Source organism: Gorilla gorilla, chromosome 1 (genome assembly GCF_029281585.2).
Source record: "Gorilla gorilla gorilla isolate KB3781 chromosome 1, NHGRI_mGorGor1-v2.1_pri, whole genome shotgun sequence".
Taxonomy (NCBI): domain Eukaryota; kingdom Metazoa; phylum Chordata; class Mammalia; order Primates; family Hominidae; genus Gorilla; species Gorilla gorilla.
Window position 1 is genome coordinate 57,733,989 of NC_073224.2, and position 27,956 is coordinate 57,761,944.

The 27,956-nt window shown below is 33.6% G+C and overlaps 1 long non-coding RNA gene across 1 annotated transcript; it reads left to right on the plus strand.

The window, feature by feature from the left end:
- Window positions 1–2,701: 2,701 nt before the first annotated feature.
- On the plus strand, window positions 2,702–27,956 carry LOC109029276 (uncharacterized). Its single transcript, XR_002008351.2, has 3 exons — window positions 2,702–2,884; window positions 13,115–13,289; window positions 27,547–27,956. It is a non-coding gene; the product is annotated as an uncharacterized lncRNA (long non-coding RNA).

The following is a 27,956-nucleotide window of genomic DNA, read 5'->3' on the forward strand; positions in this document are numbered from 1 at the left end:
GCAGAATGAAAAAGAGATCCCCAAAGGGAAGATTCTTCCCAAATATTACCATAAGAATTGGATCATAAAATGCTTAGAAGTGGAAATTATACATATATAGTTTGAGCTTCTTCTGAAAATTGAAGTCTGACAGTGTTTTTATTTTAATTTGGTGAAAAATACTAGTAGAAACTTAATGAGACATGTAGTCTTCCTCTTTGATTAAAATAATGCCAGATGTTAGAACGACAAGCACAAATCCTTCCATTCATGTTTCACTTTCTTGTTTTCTAAGAAGAGAATGCAAACAGTATGGATTTTTTTCCCCCGGTCCTTCTCTTCTGCAGTACACGTAAGAATCTGGTGCTGTCTAGCTATTCCCTCAGCTTAAGCAATAATAATAATGAACATTTGTTGAGTGCTTATAATGTAAGTTCTAGCCTAAGTACCACACAAGTGTTATTTAATTTACTCCTTATAACAATCTAGAAGGTAGATATCATTATAACCTTCCATTTGTAGATGAGGAAACCAAAGGTCAGAGAGGGCCCAGTGTTGCACGGAGAGGAAGCAGTGTGGCAGGCCACCTGGCTTCGGAGCATGCATGCTTAGCCACCACAGGATACTTCCTTTCCACCCTATAGCACACATGGAAATAAAGACATAAAAAACTTAAATGGAGTTCATTTGAATTATATAGATCCTTACTGGTAAGTTCTGAACAAAATTCTGGTGGCAAGCTCCTTAAAGTTCCAATTCCAAGCACAGAGATGTTCATGGAAGGTTTTACATAACACGTATAGAACCTGTCCATGGCTGGGTTTTCTTTTGTTCAGTTTTGGGTCTCAGCACCTAGAAGACTACCTGGCATATGGTGAGTAATCTCTGTGTATTTATTCTATAAATTAATATTTTAACATAGCATTGGAATGAAAGTTTTAATCTGAATAAATCTATATTTTAGAACTCAGTTTTGTATACTCGTTTAACTTGACACTTTTGAAGCATCTCACTGTAATTCAAATGGTATGAACTGAATTAACACTGTTTTTTAAACTTTGTGAGAAGAAACAAAATTATTAGATATTGTTAACAACAATTATAACAAATTCAGTTTGTTCATCATTTGATCTTCTTTTCAATACAGCTTTTCATGATTTATTTGAGGAGAAAAGAAGAATGCCAAAACTCATGTGGGTTCCCTCTTAAGTCTAACATGTACTTTTCTAAAATAACAAATGTAACTGAGAAGCTTGCCTGGGTGGTATAAAAGAGTCAGTTAATTGGTAGTCAGCCTTTCTTTTTATAGTTGACTATAAGTCTAAATGTTGATTTAGGAGAAAGATACGTTTTTTACTAAAGAAAGCCCTATATGCTATATTAAAAGTGTGATGACTTTGCTTTTTTAAAGAATCCATAAGCCCCACCCATCTCCTCTGAAAAGTTCAGACTGCCATGTGGCTTTCTAGTGTACAAAACTTTTGCTTTCCTGCTATATCTCTTATCCTAAGTCAACATTCGCACATTGACCCAAACAGTTTGGTCTAGCTTGTACATCAGTGACAGCAACCTGTCATTTTCTGTCTTAGAATATTGTAACTTCATTCATTCTTATAAATTTTCTTCCCTTAACTCCAGAAGTTTTTCTAAAAGCCCATATTTTTAGATTTTTCAATTTAAAAGCCAAGTTTTAAAACGAAGATTTAGAGACTATATTTCCAATAATGTTGCAAAACAGAAGGCCCTTATAGCAGCATAAATTTAAAAAGGTGAGATAATTAAATTTTCTGGAGGATAAAAACTCCATATTTATAAAAATATCAATTCTCACATATTAGTTATATTTTAAAACATTTAAAAAGTAATATTTGTCTTTCATTAAATAACATTTATCATCAGCCCACTAGTCATTTACTTTTTAAAAATATGTTGATTTTCAGTAGTCTATAGAGTAATAGAAGTAATGGAGCATTTGAATCACATGCTTTCATAAAAAACAGACAATGTAAGATGAAATCTATAATAGTAAAATTAAGGTGATTATGAAGTAAGTACTTTTGAAGCTTTATACTCTTATGTATTGTTTTACATTTGCAATAAAATACGGACACATTTTATGGAGAAAAATTACTAACAATTATGTTGAGAAAATTACATTTAAATTCAAATGTAACCTTTAATGTTTCTTTTATCATTCAAAACTATTTTTTCTCATGTTATTTTATGTTTTAAATTATTCATAAATGACATAAAACAGCCTCAGAAATATAATGTATTGTATTGAAGATGAGACTCTTTCTCTCCATATATATATACATATATGTGTACATATGTATACACACACATATATACAATATTTAAATAGCTAACAATTTTTGACTTCTGTGTATCAATCAACAAGTTAAATATTGAATACACAGTATCTCATTATTATTCAAAAATCCTCATGAAATAGGTATGACAATTTTATTTCTACCGATGAGGAAATAGGCTTAGAGAGTTTGAGTAATTGCCTAAAGTCACATAGCAAATGAGAGAAAAAGCCAAAATTTAAGAGTTAGGAGGTAAGCTACAGCAAGCCCTCTGTATCTTACTGTCCACTCATCCCTTCAAAACATCTACTAAGGGCCAGGCACTAGGTTTATGCCGCTTACTTTTGGTTGGGTGTGGCTGACATCAAACCAAAATAAATATATATACACCTACATACACAAAGGATGACAGCTCAGATGGAAATTAAGCAGGGGTGACATTATGGGCAATGCTTGGAAGATGGCAGCTACTTTTGGGTTGGTGACCTACAAAGACTTCTCTGAGATGGTGACATTTAAGCTAAGATTTGCGTGTCAAGAAGGAAATAAGCATAGGAAGATAAAGGGGGAGCAGCTGTGACCATAATGCGGAGGTAAATCTTCAGATATTCAAGGACATTCAAGGGCCAGAATGTTACCAGTATAGCTATCACACCCTGAACTAAGGAAGTTCAGGGTGTGATATGATAGGAACTAAGGAAGAATGATAGGCATTGACATTAGAGAGGCTGGGGCAGGGACCAATCAAGTAGGGTGTTGAGCAGCCAAGTAATTTGGTTTATCCTAAGTGTTATGGAGAGATATTGGAGTGTTTTAAGTAGCAGAATGGCATAATCTGGGTTTCATTTTAAATGGATTACTCTAGCTGTTCTGCAGGAAAGTGGATATAGGTGGGGAAAGGAGATGAAATCTATATTCATAAGAATTACATGTGGATACTTATATGTGCAGATTCACAGAAAATTATAGGCATATTGAATTTAAGACATTTAAATTTTAAAGAATGTACTCATTATAATGATAATGTTGAAATTATCACCTTGCAGAGAAGCACAAAATCAGAGTATATGCTTTAAAAATCTCCCAATCAATGAAAAGCTATTGAAAGTAAATTTGTAGATTTTTTAAAGTATTTTAGCAAACAGCATTATGGAAAGTATATTTACAATAATGCAGAATTTAATGTGTTCCTTTAAATAACGTATGTTATGACTTTTTTGACAATAGCACTTCACAGGCTTTATGACTCATGCTTTAAAGTAATATTCCAAAATGACAACACAAATTGTAGTGAGTGAATATGTTTTGGATGTAGACTGATTCAATAGCAGTTTCTGAATGCTAAATGGAATGGTTTATACTTAAAGGAAGCATATTAGAGAGTAAAGCATTAATTTATTGTGAAGCTTTTATTCCTTCTTTTTATTTTTGATATTTTTGAAATAGACTACCATTTTTAAATCTCTTATCACAAAAGATCATTTTCATCTTACTCTTAGCAATTTAGAGGTGTTTATCAAACACATTTGGTGTGATACTGGTTCTACCAGGGTTATATAGTACAGATCTAAAAACGTTATTTTTAAAAACCATAGTTCTATAGATAAATAATATTTGAATAAATGAAAATTTAGAAAAGTGTCCTGAGTCTCCATTACATCTAAGCAGTTTTCAGAACAATCTTATATCTTTGATACACTGGCACTTACTGCTATTAGGAAATGAGCTAATTAGTATAGAATAAGGATATAATAATCATGACTTCTCAATATAGACAGAAAACTAGTACATGAAGACACGTTCCTAGGAGAAAACATGTATAAATCTTCTTATATTTTAATGGTATTACCATATGTAATATTAAACATTATTCCAATTCTCTTTACTATTCAGCAATTCTTATAAAAGTACAGCTACCTTTCACATACAACATGGATGCTCCACAAAGCATAAACCCAGCCCTAGACTATCTTCCTGTTAATAGAAGATTGCTTTCATTTCACTTACTATTTTTATAGACTTTTTTGAAGAACTAAAAAAGGTGAAATTTTTATTTTATGCCCTTATGTAAGTTAATCAAAATCATTCTCCCAATGCAGACAACAGTTATGAGTGTAGCAGATAGAATGTTAATTATCAATAGAAGACAAATATTGTAGACAATGGAGAAATAAAGTTAAACTGCTTTCCTTTTATTTTAATAGTAAGGCCCTTGTAAAACCTTTAGAAAACTATTATTTTTTACATAAAAATTAATTTCTAATTTTTTCTAATACTGTGTATTTATATCATTCCTTTAGAAAAAACTTCTTATATTTCACAATGCAAAGGAGTTTTAGCAGGTTTTGAAAAAATAAATAATTAGAAGTATGAGTCTATTTCTCTGCAGTATTTACTAGTGTGATACATTGCTCACTAAGCTTGTCATTGTATAAAACAGAAAGTTAGCATATATTTTAATCTTCCTAGCACCGAAATATTTAGGCTCAAATATTTTGTAAAATTTTATTTAGTTAAAGTATTTATTGAGCTATTAACATATTCAAAGCAACGTGTTGGATCCCTTGTTTTTAAAGATGAATCAAATAAAATTCTGTGTTTTAGAAGGTTATGGTCTAAAAGAGAAGATAAGCACCCATAATAAAAAATGTAAAAGAAGTATGTTCATAGAAGCAGATCTAGTAAGGTGATGTTGGAGTTGAGAGATGGGATAGATTGATTCCCAAGACATGAGGATACTTCTTGGAGTAATTGGCATTGAGTTATAATATATGGTAGAGTTAAAATATATGATCATATAGAGAAAGACTTTTCAGACAGAAGCACCTTTGCAAAAGCAAAAGGTGAGTAGTAGTTTTCTATTGCAGAATAAGAAATTATCACTAATTTGCAGTTTAATATAACACACATTTATTGCCTTAAAATTTCTGTGGATGTGGAATCTGGGAAGGGCTTAGCTGAGTCCTCTGTTTGGGGTGAACAAGATTGCAAAAAGGATTTGCCTGGAAGTACAGTCTCATCTAAAAGTCAACTGGAGAAAGATTCATTTTCGTTGGCAAAATTTAGTTCCTTGCAGTTAATGGACAGAGAATTTCAGTGTCTTGTTGATGTTCAACTGGAGACCATCCTCAGCTCCTAGGGGCCACCCTAAGTTCCTTGTCACAATGGTCACCCAACATGCAGCCTACAACATGGCAGTATAGTTCTTTAAATCCAGCCAGGAAAAAATAAACTTTAACAAGATGATCACACCATCTTCTCTACGTAATCATAAATATGTAATCACATTCCCCCTGTCTTGTTTGCTGTATCCTATTGGTTAGAAGCAAGTCACAGGTCATGGTCATACTCAGGGGAAAGTACTATTCAAGGCCATAAATGTCAGGAGATGGGGATGATGGGGGGCCACCACAGAGCCTATCCACCACAGGGTGGAAAGTGAAAGTTTTGGTTTAGCTGAAGGGTGTGACACATGTACGTGGGACAATCAGGTTGGAAAAGAAGTTTGGGTTCAGGTTGTGGAAAGAATTGAATGCCCTACGCTGGAGTTGAACGTTATATTTTATATACAAGAGGAAACCATTGTTACATTTTTGAATAGTAGGGGAAACTTAATGGAACTAGGCTTCAGAAAGTTTAATCTGGAAATGAGTTATAAAATGAATAAGGAAAAAATAATTGGTTTAGGAATAAAAGTTAATATATTAACTTGTTGAAAGAATGAAATAATGAATATTGTAGAAAATATGACTATAGAATTGGAATTTAAAATGAAGCTTGTTTCTTAAACTGAATTACAAAAAGGAAGGGTGATCAGCAACTCACCCGTTCCTTACCAGGTCAAAATTACAGGCTTCCCTTTATACACGCATGTAATGTAAAATGTTCTTTGGGAATGTCTCTATAAGAAGGAGAGGTAGGTCTGTGAGACACTTAGGTGTGGAAAATGAGACCTCATGATACTCATCAAGGGGAAGAAAAGTGAGCCTTGTAAACATAAGATACCATCTTTAAAAGACCATATATTAAAAAAGAGTAACAGTAGTATGTCTAGGAAAATACTGGATATTGGATGTGCATTATTTTGTGTAATTAAAAAAATTTCACTCTATTGGAAGCACCATCAAATTAAAGAAAAGCTGATTTTTCATGAGCATTATATAAGGGAAGTGGAAATCAGGATAAAGAAATAGGATAGGTGGAAATAAATAGAACTTGACAATAAAGAAACATCAGAGAGAGATAATAGTAATAATTGACATTTTTAATGTAGGCAATTAGGAGGTTAGTAATAACCAGAAGGATATGTTGGAAAAAGAGTAGGTTTTAGGGCTACAAGAAAAGTATTGGCTTATATATACTAAATTTAAATGGTTTTCAGAACTGTTGCTGAAGATGTACAATGCACACTAGAACCCACAGGCAGTCAGGAGGAGACAGGTGGATTCTTGGAAGTCACTAGGTAAAGGTGACAATTAAGAGTATAAGATTGAGCAAAATTACCAAGGAAGTGAGTGTGGTTAGAGAAAAAACAAAGACTATGAGCAAATCTTTATAAAGTATCTATATCTCAAAGATGGGATGAGGAAGCAGAGTTGGAAGAACTTGAGAGAGAAGAAAAAGAAAGAGTGATCCTAAAGGTAGTTAAAAACAACAAAGAGAGTAGAGTAGTAGCTCAAAGGAGAGAATCATCTAACTAAGAGATGCAAAGTTGAATCTTTAGAGTGGTCAAGCAAATATTGCAGCAAGCCAAGTCTAAAGTAATAAGAAGCCATGGGACAAAGGCAAAGTGAAATGCATGTGACTCATATAAAGTAACTGAGTTCAAGAGAAATATATTTTTTAAAAACAATGTCCTTACAGAAAATACATTGCTATCTTGATTTGGTCCACAGGATGCCTGATGGTGATCTCTAGTCTATAGTAACGTATAATCCAGAGAAGAGAAGTAGAATGAAATTGAAGAAAACCATTGTTTCACAAGTAAGAGTTTCTTAATCATCTCTTCCTGAGAGATGTTTTATTAAATGGTGGAAGCAGAAGCTGAAGCGTAAGATTTAAGGAGAAAGTGAGTGATCAGGAAACAAAAACCTTGTCTGATTTTATAGTAATGTGAAACTTGAAAAAACTCTGTCATGTAGTCGTGAAAACAGCCATGAGAAGGTTATGGCTGGTCACAGACAACAGGGGAATGACGAGGCTAAATACTGTGTCCCCATTGGAGACAACAAAGAGCTTCATGAGGCGAATGCAACAGTCAGAGCTGGGAGTGGGAATCAGCAGCAGTAGCCAAGGAGCAGAAGTCCAGCCAAACCTATTAGATGGTATCTTGCTGGTGTGTAGGCTACTTCAAAATCGCTATCCATTCCACCTCACCAGCTTCCCCACAGATTTCAAATGCCACCCAGATTTTCAGTGAATAATTTATCTTGGGAAGGCGATGAGAAGTTATTAAAGGGGCAGTGGCTTGATCAGCTCCTTGGGTGCTGCAGGTTTGATTTTTTATTCTTAGAAGACATGAGTCCTGCACAGTTGTGGAATGGATGGGGACAGCCATGGTAAGAAGTTGTATGCCAGAAACAAGAGGGCAGCTTGGTGGAATCAGGCCCTGGAGCAGGACCATGGGGACTGGATCCCAGGCATAGGTGGAGTTGTGAGCTTTTGAGATAGAAAATGACACTTCTTTCTCTAAGTCTGTAGAAGAAGGAAAGTGAATACCTGGAGTTAGAGATACATTTGAAGTGGAGTAGAGATATATCAGATAAGCTCCCACTGGAAAGTTCTGGCCTCTTTAACATCAGCCTAATGACGGGAAACACTGGGAAGAGCCATGACACAGGTGACCTGGGCATGCCTGTGTTAGGTGTTCAGTTTTATCGTGATGAAAAAGGTGCGGTTTTCATGCTGCTGAAGAACAGTGGCTCATGTTTCACAGTCTGCCCAACTAACTTCATGCTCTTTGCTTGGGTTCAGTCACTCAACAAATGTTTACAGAGGTTCAATAATATGCTATATTGCAAAGTGTTTAAAAAACTTTATTGTTTATTTTTCTGACTAGAAAAGGAATATTTTTTCTTTGTAAAAACCTATACAGAAGAAAAATGAATAGAATATCATTTAATCAGTATTTCTTGAACATGTACCATGGGTTGAACCTCATATTAGCAGTTAGACACGCAATAGAAAACAAAACTGACATGACCTTGCTGTATAAAACTTATAACCTAGTGGAAGAAACTAAATTCTGCCCAGACTCTCCCATCACACCCTCTCCAGGTAAACACTATTTCGTTTTGTGTATATTCTGCCAAATATTTTTTATATTTAATATACTTCAAATAGTTTTCATCACATTCTATGAGTTATATCTTTTCCTTTTTGCTGTGTAGAGATTAGGGTAGCTTCATGCTACATTCAGATACTAATTTTGAAGTTTTAGACAAGATGACCCAAAAAGGATGACAAAGAAGGAGCTTAGAGCTGAAAGGGATTTCAAACGTGATCCCTCTCTTTACAATCTCTCTTTGAAATCTTCTTATTCAAAGCTGTATAATCAAATAGGTGCATTTACATGAAGTAAAACACATTAATTAATTTATTTAATACATTTTGAGTGTCTACTTTGAGCAAGATAATATTCTAAATATGGTTTACTCACAAAAGCAAATTTCCAAGAAAACCTAATTTTTCGGAAACAAACAAAACCTGTGGAGAAGAGCTAATAATAAGTACTTTTGCAAAATTCGTATGCTCCAGTTTAAAAAAAGAAAATTAGAATTCAAAAAGGGAAAAGGAAGACAGACAATTTCAAGCTAATCTGGAGTATGGAGAGGCAGATTTCTTGATTTTTCTGGCTGTAGTCATATACCAACATTTTAGTTTTATTCTTCTCTTGTATTGGAATAGTGGCTGTTTTAAAGATACATAAGCATTTATATTCTCTGTCAGCTATCTATGTAGGGAAAAAAGAATTTACACACCAGAGCACATGGGAAAATGCATGCATGATGATAGAATTTTACAAATTTATTTATTTTGGGTTGTTATAGCCCTTCTACCCTTTATTCTCATTCAAACTCCCATTTTTTAAAAAACATCCCATCTACAGGGAACTGCACAGAAAATGTGAAATTGGTAATTCTGCTCACTCTGCTGCAGAATAATGTAAGAAATAGCTATAGTGTATGTCACTATAATTTATGACAGGGCAGTGACAATAACTTAAAGACACAGAATAGAACCCAACTACCCACCATTAAATAGTCGATGAGCTTGGAGTATATCATTTTGTTGATATTTCTATCTCCAACACTCAACAAATTATTGCCCCTGCAATTCCCTACATTTTTCACTTCCTAGAAATGTCATGTATAATCCAACATAAAATGGAGACCATTTGTGCACTTTTCACTCAGTTTGTTACTATAAGAAAGATGTTTTAAGGTAAGAGCTAAAATATTCAATCCAATTCAATACAACATTTATTGAATACCCAATATTATGGCTGCACTATAAGAAGGTACAGTACATGCTATAAGTGAGGTCTTAAATACAAAAAAAAAAAAAAAAGGAAAATGACTACCTCTTTATGGGGAAGAGCTGGTTGGTATTGAACAATTTCTTTCCACAGGGCTCACAAGTGTCTTGGCTCTCTAGCATCCTTAGGAAGGAAACCTAAGAGCAATAAACTAAAACTAAAATAACAAAGGAAAGTATGATTTAGGAAATTTTACCCATAAGGTCCGACCTGCTGTAAAACAGTAAATATATCTAAATGTTTTGTTTTGTTTGCTGCCAGTAAAGAGGCTCATTAGAGTTGGAGATGTTATCCTAAAGTGTTTTCAGATAGGATCTCGGTGGCATTTCAGTTTAATCCTCCCAATTCTTTAGGGGACCACTCTGAATTTATCTTACAAGGTGGCAGTAAGCATAGAGAAAAGATTACTTCTCTTGGCCTTTCTCTAACCAGATTTTTGGTTATTCTCAGACAAAAGGAAAAATGTATCCGCCTTCAGAAGTCTGTCTACAAAATATTCTCTCCTATTTGTGTTTAAAGAGTCATCTGTCAGGAACAGCAGCTCTCTATGTTACAGCAATTCCTTTATTTATTCATTTAGTTACAACCAGCGCTTACTAACTGTGCATGAGGCCTGCAGGAGAAGCCATCAAAGTATACAGGGAAATAGTATAGAGAATATTAAGAGGATGAACACATAAACTAGGAATGCTCAGCCTAGACTTGAGCCACCAAGGAAGGAAAAGCATGCTGAGACTGGAAGTACAAAGGATCATGTGATGTGATGTGTGTGTGTGTGTGTGTGTGTGTGTGTGTGTGTGTGTTTTCCCAGAAAGTTTCAAGCAAGTTGACAGAATGTTCAGTTTAAGAGACAAGTGAGATTCCTTTAGAAAACGTCTAGGAGCTTACAACCTTGTGTTATGTCACAATTTGAACACTATGTGTGGCAGGTTTTACATAAGCTCTCTGTACATGTGTCTAAAGAGTGAGTGCACAAGTTGAGAAAAAAAAATCTTTGCTACATAAACACAGGCTAACTTGCTTGATGTGGACAGAATGTGGGGAAACTTGGATCCCTGAACATCGTTGCCTTTAGTTTTCATCCAGCCTACTGAGTTACTGCATAGTAGGAGTTAACAGATGGCTCTGGTTCTGACCCTGGCTTTTCCTGTGCAACTTCCTGTGTTATTATCTGTGTGACACTTAGAAAGTTAGTTCACCATTGGAGCCTCAGCCTCGTCATCTGTAAGTTGGGAATAATAGTAGTACCTATCTTAAAGGGTGGTTGTAGTCAATGAATTAATACATGTAAAAAACTTAAGACATTGCCTGACGTGTCTCCTTGTAAATGTTCTTTTTCTTTCTTTATCTTTTCTTTTTTTTTTTTTTTTTCTCACTCTGTCGCCCAGGCTGGAGTGCAATGAGGCAATCTTGGCTCACTGCAACATCTGCCTCCTGGGTTCAAGTGATTCTTCTGTCTCACCCTCTTGAGTAGCTGGGACTACAGGAGGGTGCCATCATACCCAGCTAATTTTTGTATTTTTAGTGGAGATGGGGTTTTACCATGTTGGCCAGGCTGGTCTTAGACTCCTGACCTCAGGTGATCCACCCACCTTGGCCTCCCAAACTGCTGGGATTACAGGCGTGAGCCACCGTGCCCAGCCATAAATGTTAATTTTAATTATCATTCTATATTAAATTTGTTGTACAAGTGTGAAAAATAAAATTAATCCACTGACTTTGAGGGATGTATATTCTGATTATCCCTTACGGTGTGGAAAATAACTTGTCTTTAATGAAAAATAAAATACTTCAACAAGATCCTTCTTAGTAACACCAAACTAATGGCAACATAATGGACAGAGTTTGCTTTAACTTCCTGAGATAAATTAAATCACTACATTTTAAAATAACTAAAATGGATCTCTCTCTCTCTTTTAAATAATATTTGGGTTTAGGCCCTAAACCCAAAGGCCTAATTCTGCTTGAGAGCTGTTTTAAAATATGACCTATTTCTTTCAAGTTTCTCATTTTATTATTTATCCTCTTGGAGCTCTCAACTTTCAAATAAAAGTGAATGTATTTCTTTTAAATAAGAGGAGATCTGTGCAGTGCACACATCTAGATTCTGATAGTGCCAAGAGAATTTTTTTTTCAAAGCAGCAGTTCATGTTCAGCCAGCGCCAAACGGAACTTAAAGCTCAAAGGGTTTGACTAAATTTAGAAACCACGATGTTCAAGTGGTTCTAAATTCGTCAAAGCAAACCAGAAGCTAACCAAAATCGCACATAAAATGATCTTTTCTATTATGACAACGGATTGGACAAGATATTATTATGCTAAATTTAGGAAAATCAGACCAATAACTAAAAATGAGCTACTTAAGGCTGAAAATAAAACAAATGTGTTCCTATTCCAGAAGAAGGAATTCTAATATCTTCATGAATATTTTGAATGATGTTTCTGATGTTACGAAGTTGAAAATATCAAAATTACTAATCAAATTTAAAAGAAGAAAAGAAAACTGTTCCTATCAAGTACGTGGTCTCTATGGCAATGCTTCCAATCTGAGTTTCAATATTCTCAAGAGCAGCTCATGTTTGACAATACTTCATAAAATAAACTTGAGTTGTCTACCTGGTTTTCCATACCAAGCCTATATATTTCATACATAATATTACACAATGATATGTTAAACAAAGTTGATTTAGTCCTTTTTCTGTGTCTTATAATTTTAATTGTGTGTAACATTTCTAATTCTTAAAGTATTGTGTTTTATTCCTAGTACACACATTTGCTTCATTCTGAGCCTACCATCTAGTACACTGATAAAAACCTGCTAAATTGTTTTTCCAGGGCAGAAATTTTAGGTTGAACCAGGAAAGGCAAGATTAACTGCTAACATACTACAGTTATACTTTAACATTATGTGAAACTATTATTTTAAGAAATAGTGAAACAATTAAATGCATATGATGAAATTTTCTATTTCATTGCAAAATAAAATATAGAACATGGTATTTATTAAGTTTTTGCAATAGTGCTTTAAAAATAATAGTAGTGCAGGATTTTACTAATGTGAAAGCTATAACTGCAAGTTAACTTTGAGTCAAGTTAAAGGTGAAAATTATGTATTTTTCGAGAAAAATAAAATTGCAATTTTTAGAAACCAATTTACAGTCTAAATCAAACTTTAAGAGAACTACTTCAGTTTCACTGTGTGTTCCCTAGCCCTTCTACTGGCCTTTAGTGTAACTACCTAGCTTACCTAAGGTTCTCTATTGAAGTAAGAGCATTTTCATTTCAGAATTCCTGTGATCCGGTACACACAGAAAAATATCAAGAGAAGTTAAATTTTAAAATGATGGACCTTTTCTAATTAGATTACTTCTGATCAATACAATGTCTGATTTTTATAAGATGTCAACTAAAATTCAAATTCAGATGTCAAAAAGGTTTAAATAACCCTCCCTCCGATCTCTGTAAGTATACATTAGATGTGGGAACCAATAAAGTTTTAGACAAGGAAGATTATTCCATGTAACGGGAAAGCTGAAACCCTAACACTTCTATTGTGTACCTGCCTTACTTCTGAAAATAATTTCTTGCAATGTTCCATGAACATTAATGCATCAGTAAATTACTTTGGATCATGAATTTGTACTGGAAATGATACCAAAACTCTGGGTTTTCTGTTGGTTATTTATCTCTAAGTTCATTACACAGTATTTGAACAAGGCACAAAGAGCCAAATTAAATCATACTGAGTAATTGCAGGTAATTGCAGGTCATTCTTTACTGTCTACAGGTGGATAAAAACAATTTATTTGGGGATTAAGAAATAAAAGTATGTTGATGGTTTTCTTATCACAAAATATATTTTTATTGTAAGGACTTAGAATATGCAGATAAGCAATATAATGACAATATATCCAAAGATAACTAACATTAATATAATCTGGGGGGTATAATAATTTTATACATGTTTATAATTTGATTTATATTTATCCAGTGAATCAGTTAGGATCCAATCAAGAGAGTAAAAACACATGGTAATTTGAACAAAGAAGTTTATGAGAATTTTTTTAACTGTAACAGAGGTTTGAAGTAATGAGGGATTTGCAAGCAGCAGTAAAATAATGTTAAGAAATATGGGAATACAGATATATGGACTAGCCACTATCCCTAGGGTTGAGCTAGAGATGGGCCAAGGGGCCAAGTGAGCACGCCATGACCACAGGCACTCTGCTATTGCCCAAGGGAGAGAGCATGTCTTAGGGAAATCCTAAGACATCAGCTATTTTTCAAGTCTAGAAACCCCAAGGCTATTGAGAGCATGAAGACTAAGGAATGAATGTCTCCAGGAAACAAAAAAGGAACCAATGAATTCATGACACATTACCTGGTGAGACTGACCATAAGCAAACATAAACAAAACAATTTCCATAGGTATTTTATTGTTTGGAATGTAGCAATTTATGAAAAAGAAGAGACGAGTATTAACTCCAGGACAAACAAAGAGTTATTTGGGTAAGGGTGCAAATCTTACTAAATGACTTGGTTCAGAAGTAAACAATATAACACAACTTTTAAAAAGTTGAGGGGTGAAGACTGAAGTGGTAATTTAAATACAAAATTCTGATACAATTTTATTGAGAGGAGGGAGAGAGGAGTGGAGAGAATTTGGTATCATGGTAAAAAAGTGCTAATTTTAATGTTGCATAAAAATAAGTCATTGGTATCAGTGATACATATTATTTTGTAATATGAAGACTGAAGAAAGAGAAAGGAATCTTTTTCTATTTTATTTTGGTAAAAATTTTTATTTCTATTATCTCCCTCCTTTCAGTAAAATTATATCAAAATTTGTTTTTAAATTACAGTTCAGTGTCCCCTATCCCTCTTTTGTCCCTGGGGGCCAGAGTTTTTATTATTATTTTGAGTTATTGAATTTTTAAAAACTAACACATATTAGTTTTTGAGATTTTTTTCTTGTTGTTCTTGGGTTATTGACAGCAAAGGGGTGGAGGAGGAGAGAGAAGATAAAATGAGCAAATACAAAAAAATGGTAAAGTACACAATTACTGGTTTCCAGGACTCTTTTGTCACTAAACTGAGCTATTGCAATAAGGTTCCTGCTGATTTTTCTATCACCAATCTCTCCCTTTAATTCCATCTTTCACAGAGCTTCCAAAATTATCTCCTAATAACAGATCTGGTCATTCACTTTCTTGTTCAAAAGCCCAAAACAACTACTGATTGATCACGTTAAACTCCTCTGTGTGACATTTAAGGCCCTGTCTAGTCTAACTCCAACCTAACTAGAATTTATTTCATTATTAATCAATGTTATAAATCTACATCCTGGCAATTAAAGATTATTTTCTCATCTCTAAATAAGACAATCCCTTTACACTTCCATCTGTTTCTCTTTTTTTAATTTCAATAGGGTTTTGGGGAACAGGTGGTGTGTGGTTAAATGGATAAGTTATTTAGTGGTGATTTCTGAGACTTTGGTATACCCGTCACCCAAGCAGGGTACACTCTACCCAATGTGTAGTCTTTTTTTGTTTGTTTGTTTGTCTTTTGAGATGGAGTCTTGCTCTGTCGCCCAGGCTAGAGTGCAGTGACTTGATCTTGGCTCACTGCAACCTCTGCCTCCCGGGTTCAAGCGATTCTCCTGCCTCAGCCTCCCGAGTAGAGTAGCTGGGATTACAGGTGTCCGCCACCACGCCCGGCTAATTTTTGTATTTTTTAGTAGAGACAGGGTTTCACCATTTTGGCCAGGCTGGTCTCGAACTCCTGACCTCATGATCCACCTGCCTCAGCCTCCCAAAGTGCTAGGATTACAGGCGTGAGCCACTGCACCCAGCCTCCAATGGGTAGTCTTTTATCCCTCAACCCCCTCCCACCCTTTCCCCCAAGTCCCCAAAGTCCATTTCTTGGCCCAGAATTCCTATCATTTGCTCTTCCCTCTTTGACCTAACTTATTTCCTATTTTTTTCATACACAAAACGTTAAAGGCCCAGGAAAACTTCTCCAATCACCTGCATTGACATATCATTTTTCCTCTTGTGTTGCCACTGTGCACTGTGTTTTTATTATAACACTAGCAACATTTTGTTTTGGGTCACAGTATGTACCTTACACCTATCTGGTCCACAAAACAAAATTCCCTTTTTCCTTGAGAGGAGAATCTGTGTCTTACTCAGAGGCATACTTCTGTGAATGTTTATCACAATGCATACAAAGAGTAAGTATGCAAGAATTGCTTGTTGAATTTTAAACAAAATATTTTAAAATTGCATAAATATGTATGCCTATTTACTGTTAATATTCATAATGAGTCTATCAAAGATAGTGACCAAAATGTTCTAACTATAAAATGTTTTCATGATTTGCCATTTATAAGGAGAAATTCAAGACTCGGCAACCAATTGTTTTAAGGCTTCCAATGACTCATAAAATTATTCCAAAAGTTATAGAAAACTTATGTTTGAAATTATTTATTCAAAAATTCTTAGCAAAGCCCTAACTAGTATCTCCCAAACATGTTGAAATTAAATACAGTATGAAAATCCAAGGTCTCATAGGTGTTATTAATAGTGGCATTTTTATTAGCAAGATAATCTATTCAGTTCTATGGAGAATACAAAACTGAGAAAGTCTTAATAATTGTAAGCTAGAGACCTATAGATTTTAACGCTTGACTTTTTTTACCTTAATGCTCATTCTTTATTTATTTTCTTTTTAGTTCTTTTAAAATTTCTATATAGTTCACGAGAGATAGCAATCTACAAATAAGGAGACTTTGCTAGGTATCCCCCCCTTCCACCCATTCTCTTTCTCCTCTAATAATTTATGAGTTGGTCGAATACATCAACTTTCAGATTTGATCATGAGTACTTTTTTGGAATAGTTCAATTAGCCTTGTTCTGCTAAATATGTCAATAAGAGGAAACCGAGTGTATTTTACAGTATGTTTTTCAAGCATCTCTCCACCGCAGCTGTGTCAAGTATACTCACAGCAGATGTGAACAATGCATGCAGCGCTGTTTCCTAAAGCTCTATCTGCAAATCAAAAATACTTATTATTAGAGACATAACAATTTTTACTCCATGTATTTTAATATGTTTTATAAACTTAATGAAACAACAACAATTGTGACAGGTCAATGTTGAAAGAAGAAATTAAGTGTGCAATGAGTGTTGCCCTTAAAACTTAGAAGCTTCCAGATTATATGTAACTCAACATTTCTTGAACGATTTTTACCACCCTGGTAAGTATGAATAAATTGGGGCAACACTTTCATAAATGCCAGGTTGTGAAACTATTTGAGATTTAAAAATATTTGAATTCCAGAAATTAAAAAGTGAGTAACAAATAATATCAATATAAATTATTTATCAATAGTCATTTTAAATGTCTCTGCAATCATTTTCCTGTTTTATAAGCATCTATACTGCATAGCATCTGCTGATGCTTTTTTCAATTCATAAAAAGACTATGTTTAAATGAAAACGTAAGTGACAGAATCAGAACAAAAGGGAAAGGGCAGGAGAATAAACTGAATAAATTCCAAATATGACTTCTAAAGGCAGGCAATATAAAAGCTGTAATCTTAGTTTAAGCCTTACACTCCTTAAACACAGTAATTACAAGACATCTGCTGGGAACACAGCTTTGCTATTGGATAACCTTAATTGCCCTGTAATATTTCCTGACACTCCCCAAAATATGCCCCATTGCTAATAATTCATTCACATTTCAGCACCATTATTAGCTACTAATTCAAACAATCAAGACAAAGACAATAAATGGATGACCTTGAACAATTACCCACTCAGTGAACAGAATTTATTTTGTGCTTTTCAAAGACGTAACTGCTTTCCTGCGACTGTGAATAGCACTCCAAAATCAGGCAAATTCAGACAAGAGAAAAAAATCGTGGCATAAATGTAATGTTCCTTCTGATACTCTTAGAGGACTAGTGTTAAAACTTATCCACATATTATGCTTTCTCTAAGAAAAATAAAAGGAAGTATGAAGTTCAAGCAAGAAACAAATTCTCTTTGTAATAAATAGAGATAATTTAGTCATGAATAGTCAAGTATACATTCAGTTATTTCTTTTTTGTTTCAACCTGTGAGAACATTTAAGAATCACATAAATTCAGAGCCAGGAAAAACATTCACTACTCACAGCAAAATGGTGGGAGTTTAATGGACAGCTCCTCAGGGGGCTCCTCTTGCAAAATATTTTAAACACAGTCTGCCAAGTTAACACTCCCTCCCCCTCACCTCCTCCTTGTTTCTCAAGAAATTTGAATTTTTAAAGAAATGTTGTACTCTTGGCCTTTTCTAATATGGAATGCATTAAGAGAAAACCCATAAATAAATGCTTACATATGCTTGTGAGAAATAAAGCAGACACCTCAAATTGATCTATTTGCCAACAAAGGGGAGGGGGAGCAGGCACAACCGAAAACTAAGGCCAACGAAGTAACAAAGATATGGGTGAACCTATGTTATCACTATATTTCTTGGATGTATTGTGGGGCATATTCTGGTTTGGTGTGATCCAGTTATAAATGCAAGAAGAAAGGATGTAGAAAAATGGGTTAAGCAGAGGCATTCCAGTAGGGAAAGAGTTTTTGCATTTTTTTACGGTCTGAAAAATCCCAGCAAAAATATTGAGTTTTTAAATGTACAATCAAACAAAGAAAAAGCAGGTTTTGAGTTCTCTTGACAATATGTGATCTTATAAAACAATTCTCATAACATTACAGAAATTTGTAATATATATATCTTAAACAGCTTTTGTATATGAAATCCTCTAATTCCTTCTCTGCCTTTTCCTCCTCCTCTTTTTCTTTGTTCTTCTCTTTTAAAATTTTACTCTTATGGATTTCATTATACCTAAAATTCATAATATTATAATTTTTCCCAGTGTTTAGAGAAAAAGTCTTAGAAGACAATTATTTCTAATTGTGTCATATTCCCCCTCCACCCCAGTGAATGTTTGCCAAGGCATTTGAAAAGTTCCATCATAATTTTTCACATAGAAAAAAAAACAAAAATATTACTTATGTGAGCATTTTTATATACATTCAGTTCAAAATTTTTATTTTAATTATTTCAGCCTAATAAAAAATAAAATAGAATTTATCCATACAAACCTTACACAATCATTTGTTTGTTTTGGAAATTTCTGTGTTCAAGAATTTTTTTACACAACATTAGAGACACTTATGTTAGACCACATATTATATGATACAGAAAAAAATTATTTGATTATATAAAAGCAAAAAGAAACTCTACCAAAATGATAAAGAAACAGGTTAGAAAGCTGAGGGTGAGAGGTTGAGGAAGAACCTGAAACATTTATTCCTCAACAATTGATCAGAGGTGTACAAAATACACAATAAAAAATCAAGCTTAAGAAAGCCAAAGATGATAACATATCACTGGGAGATTCACCTAAGTCCAGAGGTGGTTCTAGGATAACTAATTATGCAAAGCACAGAGGGGGAAAATAATGATCGATTATCTACATGTTGGGTTATGTACTAGAGGCTTCTCATAAAATAGGTTTCCATTTGAAGACATTATAATGTAGTTAGAATGACAAAATTAATACCCAATATAACCCAAGTTTCTTTTACAAGCCTCAAAGTAGGTATTAATAGGGTCACTATCGAATGTGTACACATGTATGTGCATTTACAAAAAGGATTTCAGCTTGCTTCCCTCAAGGTTTCAACTTACTATTTCTAGAAAACCCAGAGGAGAGTCTTCTGTGTACTTCACACTAATGTATTTTCATTCCTTCCCTTCTTCCTCCACATTTCCCTTTTGGTACTTAAAGTCCCTGGAAGGTGCAATCTTCCTATGATCAACAACAGCCTCTGTCTCCGTAAGAAAAGCCAATGTCCACACCAAGGGCATGATTACCCTCTGCCCAGCCTTGAGATTCCCAAAAGTTTCTGGGCTTCTTATTGCCCTCCCTGTTTTAAAGCAATGAGGAGATTCTTCTGTCCTCCAAGTCATGCTATGTATTGCCCTACATAAAACTGAGTGAGCCCTGTGTTTTCACAGACTGCCTCCTGGAACTGGTGTTTTCCTTTAGGATCTAGACATGAGTTCATTCTGCAGCTCAGAGAAAATAGACCACAAGCTATTTTCTCCATGTTTCTTTCTCGCCTGGTGGCTCCATGCAAACATTTTTACTTCATGGAAATGTCCTCATGTAAATAGTATTGCATGCTTATCATTTTGAGGTTCTTTACCTATTGTCTCTCCTTTGATCCACAAAAAAAGGTGATGATGTAGTTGCTCCCATTATCCCCATTTTGCAGATGGTAAATTATAGTTTATCAAAGTTGAATGACTTGTCCAAAAGCACCAGGTAGTAAGTAGTTGTGCATGGTCTCAAGTCATGCAGATTCCATATTCTAGGCCTAGAATTGTCTAGATTCCTAAAATGGGCACAATTTGGGGTACATTGGAATGTCTGCTACACATTTGAAATTGTGGGAAGTAATGTAAAAGATTGTGCTGATTATACGCATCCACAGGAGAAGGTGTCGATGCAAGGAAAAGGCAGCTCCAGAAAAGGCTCGTGAGTCCTGAATTTATTAAATCCTTGCTACTTGTTTTCTTTGGAATTACTAACCACTTTTCAGCATGCCTCAGGTCAAATGAACACCTCCATGCTGCTGAGTAGACTCTATGAGGCTCCTATTGTAATCCTTTCACTAAAGAAGCAAATTTGGGCATCATTAACCTAATCTAAGAATTAGATTAGTGTAACTTGCTCATGGCCATATAGATGTTAAGTGACAAAGCTGAGTTTCAAACCCAGGCAGTGGGGCTTTCCCAAAAGAAGTGCCCAGGCAGTTAACTTCATGACATTGCACAACAATTTATTAAGAAAAAAAGACATAAGCCTAATTTACTGTGTGTCGTGTATAGTTTTTCAATGTGTTATTTCCCAAAAGAGTAACATCCTAAAATCTCTACAATAAGCTTCAGATTATTTCCAAACAAGGGCCATGGTCAGAATAATTGAGTAGAAAAACTTCTTTGATTCTTCTATAAGAAAGCAGCGCACCAGCATGACACATGTATACATATGTAACTAACTTGCACATTGTGCACATGTACCCTAAAATTTAAAGTATAATAATAATAATAATAATAATAATAATAATAATAATAAAAGAGATTAAAAAAAGAAATCATGTTAGGAATATTAAATGCTTAGCATACAAATATTATTTAAACTAAACAAATGCATATCTAAAATGGACCTTTAAATGGATATTAATAGTTTTCTCAAGCACTTCTTTTGGGAAAACCTCGTTGCCTGGGTTTGAAACTCAGCTCTGCCACTGAACAGCTAGATGGACGTGAGCAAGTTACTTAACACTTCCTCCTCTGTAAAATGGGTTATATAATGTGACCTTCATCATCTACTTGGTAGGAAACTTAAACAAGTTCACATGTGTAAAGTATTTAGAGCAATATCTAGGCCATGACAAAGTCTCTTTAAGTTGATTTTTTAAAATTAATGTATGAAAAATGACCTGGAGCTGCTCATTTGAATCAGACCACCCGCTGTCCCTGATTTTTATGGAGTCTAATCCGGCCCTGCCCTCAATAAGTATCTAGAGCGAAACTTCTGGCATAATGTATAGAGAATAAGCAGTAGGAATGAATTTCAGACTACAACCATAATTTATTTATAGCTTTGGAACTCACTTACTGACATATTCTTGATATTTGATTTCCATTTAATTTTGGCAAAATGCGCATTTCCCCATACAAAGAAAAAGGTCCAGCATAGATAACTCGCTATCAAATATCCAACTCTTGCTAAATAGCATTTTGATGAGAGGAAAGTAAATTAATCAGACTCACTGTGATTAAATCTCTTCAAAATTGTGCGCGCGCGCACACACACACACATACACACACACACAGGGAAAAGTGAACAAGGGCTTTGTAGAAATCCATTTCAGCAAAATCCTAAATATCATTCCACAAGCTCATGGAATGTCTTGGACTTGCTTAAAATGGATGCATTGTTGAGCTACACAATTCTTTTCCACTTTAGAGACACTCAAATACATTTATATATAAATTGCTTTTTCTGTAATTTTATTAAAAGAAGAAACCCTAGGTGAGTTTCTTTTTATATTTGTATAACAAAAATATTAATATCCACTTAAAGGTCAATTTAGATATGCATTTGTCTACTTTAAATATTTGTATGCCAAGCATTTAATATTCCCAACATAATTTCTTATAAAAGAATCAAAGAAGATTCTCTACTAACTTATTCTGACCATGGCCCTTGTTTGGAAATAATCTGAAGTTTATTGTATAGATTTTAAGATGTTACTATTTTGAGAAATAACACATTGGAAAATTATATACCACAGTCCATGAGGCTAATTTTTTTTCTTAAAAAAATTTTGTGCAATGTTATGAAGTTAGCTTCATGGGTATAAAGATAAGGGGCATCTCTCTTCTAGGATAAATAAAATCTCTGGAAAGATACTCAGTTGTCTTTTTTAATTTGTTTTCTTCTTCATCATCTTTATTTTTTTAAATAACTATTTGTTTAAAGTGACATTGTATAGATTAAATAATTTTTTGCTTACTTGCAACTTTGACATTTCCTTTTCAGAAAACCCCAAAGTTTTCAGCTAAAGTTTAGGTTCTAGTTTTAACTGCATACTTTTGTTTTTCTCATATTTTATTTCAGATACTTAGCCAACTTCAAATTAGATTCATGTTTTCTGTGCTTTTTTGAAAAAAAATTCTGCAATTTCTATACAGATATGGATTATGTATGTTCAGAAAGATTTAGTGAGACTAAAAAGATGTGCTGTACAATAAGAACCTCATAATTTATCCTACAAAATTCTCTTTAAATTGTTGCCATTTTTAAAAAGTAAAGTAAAAATAAAATGCATCAAGCCTAGCATGAGGATAAGTGAATTTATTTAAATAACAAGGACTCTAAAGAAAACATGACTTCAAGCAAAATTACCATTTTGGATGACAGATCTCATTATTGCTGCATATTCAACATGTTTGACCAACCTTCAGTAGTGCAAAATGCAAAGAAAGGCTTGTGCAATCACTTTATGAAATATTTATTTAGGAAATGAAAGCCCAGTTCCATTTATTAATTACATTTTTTAAGAAAATCATTTGGAAACATCCAAATATTATTATTTTATCCAACAAGTAGTGTTGTTCTTTGATCTCACATCTTAAATTCTGCCTACATGAAATACAGAATGCTTTGGATACTACAGTCTCACAAGGCTCATTCTCAAAGTATGCTCTGCATGGACCTTAGAGACACCAGATTTCCGTTTCTCACTTTGGAACCTAATGTTGCCAGACATCAAGTGAGTAAGCTCAGGCAATACCACACATAGGAGCTCATCAATACTCCAGAAAACTGTAGAACGATCAAATGGGTCAGTTGGAAAAACAACTAATGGAAGGCTGTGAAGTCAAAAAGGCAAGATCTAGGTTCCAATTCCAGCCCTACCACTTATTGCCCTTACCCATGTTACAGAGTATTAAGAATTATTGTCATTTTAGGTCTGTGTACTAGAGTGAAACTTTTTTTAAAAAGCTGAACAAAGAGTCAATCTATAATGTCTACGTGTGAGAAGGTAAGGCCGAGTGAGGCCACCTGGGTCTGACCACAGGGCTTAGGAGCACTTTGGTCTGGATGCCATGCAGAAGATGAGAAGTGAATGCACTGATCCTAACCAAATGACAGAGTCCAGAGAATGAGGTAAATGGCAGCTAATGAGAATGTAGCGAAAGCTTGTCTTGAAATAGAAACCCATCAAGTTCTGACAAAGTCTACAAAGAAGACAGATGGATATAAACGTCTTTGCGAAGAAAGCATCTAAAAGATAGCAATAATTAGTTCTAGTTTCTAAAATAATGTAAGAATTCTCACCTAATTAAATTAAATGTTGGCAGGGATAAATCTTATAAGCGATCATTGATGCATACATTTAAAAGTGGATTATAGAACACATTTTTTTCCTGTGCATTAGGGCAAGTCATGCTCACTTCAGAGTGCCAAAATTTGCAAATAAACATATATATAATATATACATATATTACATATGTGTACATACATATATGTAATATATACATGTATTTTATATGTGTACATATATATGTTATATATATGTACATACATATTATACAAGTAATATATAATATGTAAGATATATATTTATTTGCAAATATATATATATAATGTGTGTGCATGTGGTTTTATTTTTCTAAAGTTACTATTGTTTTAGTGTTGCACATACTTACTGTAATACATGACTATTCAGTAGATACTGTATGCTGGGCACTGGGTTAAATATTAGGAATGCCAAAACGTGTCTGCTCTTGAGGAGCTCTCAAAATGTTTACCAGAGACATCGTAAACATACATAAACTTACACTATCATGTAGTAGGTATTCTAATAGATTTATGTACAAAGTACTATGGGAACACAAATGGGGAAATAATTCTGATTGGGAAAGAGGGGGGCCCATTTTTAAAGATACACAGAGAAGATCTGTGATTGGGGCATTGAGGAATAGAGAATATTTTATGCATTCTAGAATTTAAAAAATACTATTAAAAAGATGAGCAATTATTTATTTCAGTTGCTTGAAACTAAACATGAATAAAATGAGAGTTGGAGCTGTTAAGTAAGGTGTTGAAAGGCACCAAAAATAAAAGGCAAAGAGAAATAAAGTACAAGGATTTCCTTGGTTTTCAGGTCACCGGACTTTCTATTTCACACAGGGACTCTATCACTGTTCAGTGGCCCTGCCTTCACAAATCCTACCCCTAGGTCCAGTTGAGGCCAGTTAATATAAGTACAAATCAGACCAATTCATATAGATCCATTACTGAATGGGAAAACACTTAAACTCAAATCTCTATTTAAAGAAGACAATGATTCAAACAACCTAGAAGTAATATTTTTAGTTGTTGTTTCAAGATGTTCCCATTTACTTACTTCACTTGCTAGGAAGTATGATGTTTATCTATATACTATTTACTTTGGCATTAAAGAAGTATAATACGATTTCTTTTTTATTAGAATGCCAGAAATCCTTAAATGACTAGTGTTATTTATTATTTAGAATATCCCTTGAAACCCATAACCATCTGAAAACTACTTGCTAGGATCTGGCAACTTTGAATTGGGCTTTTTGCCATTTTGACAGATGGTCAGAAATATAAGAAGCCAAAATACCATATATGTGCACTGATTGTGAAAGTTTTGGGTGTGATTCTCAGCTTAATCACCCACATGGCTTTCAATGCTGATTTACATGACCATGATTAAAAAGAAGAGAACGGAAAACACACACACACACACACACACACACACACACACACACACACAAACAGCTCTTCACTTGGTAGCTAGATATAGATGCTCAAGTTCTTCTGCTGCCTTGTAGTTCTCTTGATAGATAGTCCATGTTCATTTTCAAAGCTACAGAAAAGTGCATTTTGAGTATTTGTAGGCTTCTGTATATTTCAGGCATATGCTTTTATTTGGATGTACCTTAATCCCAGAGCAACCAGACAACAAATTTGGCACTCAAGTATGGAATGTAGCCATATTATGCTCTCAGATCGTATGAGCAGAATATTTATATGATTTAGATTTAATTTATAAGAAATATATTTTATTGCAAGTTTGAATATTGGTTACATGGTTACTCCAATTTGTATTTAAGGTTTTAATAGAGTAACAAATAGCTCTTTATGTTATTTTGGTCACTTGGAATAACTAAATTAGTTTGGCCATATGGTGACCAAATGGCAATTATTAACTGCTCATTGATTAGCTATTACAATAATGCAAATATAACCATATTTGGGTCAATTTAGTTAAGTTACAGAAAATCTACCTCTGAATTTTACCACCTATATAATCTTTTTTTATGAAGCCAGTGATTGAATTCAATTAATTATCACTTTCAATATAACTAAGATGAATACAGTTATTCTGTTAACTAAATGCTGATATGTTTATTAGTATCAGTAGAAACCTTTTACTGCATGTTGACTATATATTGCATATTAATATAATTTTAATACATGCTAAAATGTATGCAGTATTTATATCATGAAAATTGTCTAATTCTACAAATTCTTTTCATTTCCATTAAGTGTGGTCTTCATTTTTTTCCTCCAATCATTACATTTAAAAAGGCTTAACATTTCAACAATTATTCTGACATAGAGTAAAACAAAAATACCTATTTTTGCCTTTAATTGTAGCACACCGATTATGATTCAGTGTTAATGTTAACATTTGAAATATTAAAGGATTAGATGACAAAATATAGTATCTTATTTTCTTATTGTTTATTTTTATTAAATGAGAAATAGTTTTATGGGATATGGTACTGTGGAATCTTATGGGATAATATGTGGTACACATTTAAATAAATGAAAAGAATCAATACTTTCTGTAAAATTACTGTACACCAAATAAGATAATCATACTAACTGATCTTTCCCTTTCAGGAAATGAAATAGGAAAGATGATTGGCATGGCTACGTCCTTGTCTTCATCAAAATGCCAGGAGTATAATAATCACTCGACTCCTCCATTCTCTCCCAATTTGAAAAATTATATGTAGGGGAAAATCTGGCACATCATGTGAAATATAAACTTTATACTTACTACTCTTTCTTCCCACCCACTTGCCCTTCAAAATGAGACATTACTTGATTGGTTATTTGAGGATAGCGGTAATTCAAATGCAAATAGAGACCCTCTTTTGCACTTGAACTCACCATGAGGCACCTCAGAGCTCTTAATAAATAGGCCACAATGTGAATTCTTTAGAACTAAACAAAGAAAAGCATAAACAATCTAGATTTTCGTACATGAATCACATTTTTACAAGTATATAAAAATTAAATCTCCTACTAGTTGGGTGGGATGTAGAATTAGAGAAAGGCAGTTTAATTTTTTCAGTCTTTTCACCTTTGGCTCAGTAATGGCTAAACTGGAAGGAAAACTGGAAGGGAGCAATTCTTCAATTTGTTTTTCTAGTAGATTTATTTTCTTAACCTAATCCCTATATATACTGTGTATAATAACACATCATATCAAAAGAGTTTCAAAGATTAACTGGGTTATTTTGAGAGGAAGTAAGTGCTTTCTCACTATATATATATATATATATATATATGAAATGTTTATAACATGAATCTCTATATTAATGTTAATGATATGTAATGTTAATTTAAAAGTATATATTCTTCGTAGTTTGGTAATTCTACTTTGGCATATAATAGCATAAAGCATGTAGAAGTATTGATAAAGTTTTAAATCTGATCAAGAAAACGTAGATGATTTTTCCTAATAAGTGTTGGGGCAGAGTTAATGATATATCCTTGTGGGGAAGTTAATACATATAAATAAAATCATAGAAACACAGAAGGTACTATCGTAGTAGATTATTATAATACTGTACATTATGTTATGATAGTTTTCAAGCAGATAAACATCATCTAGTTTCTTTACAGACAAAAGAGAAAGTGAAAACCTTATATTAGATACTGAATGTAACAAAAAAGAGGAAAATTGTTAATATGAAAATCTTCTATTTATTTCCAGATGATCTCTTGTGTGCTAAAATTCATTCTTTATCTTACAGAGAAAAAGAATAAAGATCAGGATTTTCAAGGGCCATGGCTTATAACAGCCCAATACAGCTATAAAACCTACATACAGAGTTAGGATCTATGTGATGTTACATCAGAGTAAAAGAAGAAAATGTATTCAATATTGTTTTTTAGAAAGTCTTTCTATTGTAATTTATGATTCTCACATCCATTAGTATTACAGAAATGTCACTCTCAATAATTTTATGTTTTAATCACAAAAATGTTAAGCTTAGAATAAGATTTTTTTTTCTAACTGGTGGATTGTTTTCTATTTCCCCATGCTAGAGAAAATGTTAGATTGCTAATGTTAATACATAAGACAGGATTGATATTACGATGAATTCCTAAAACAGCTGATCTTTGATTTAAAATGCTTATGGTGTTTCTATAATTTAGTCCT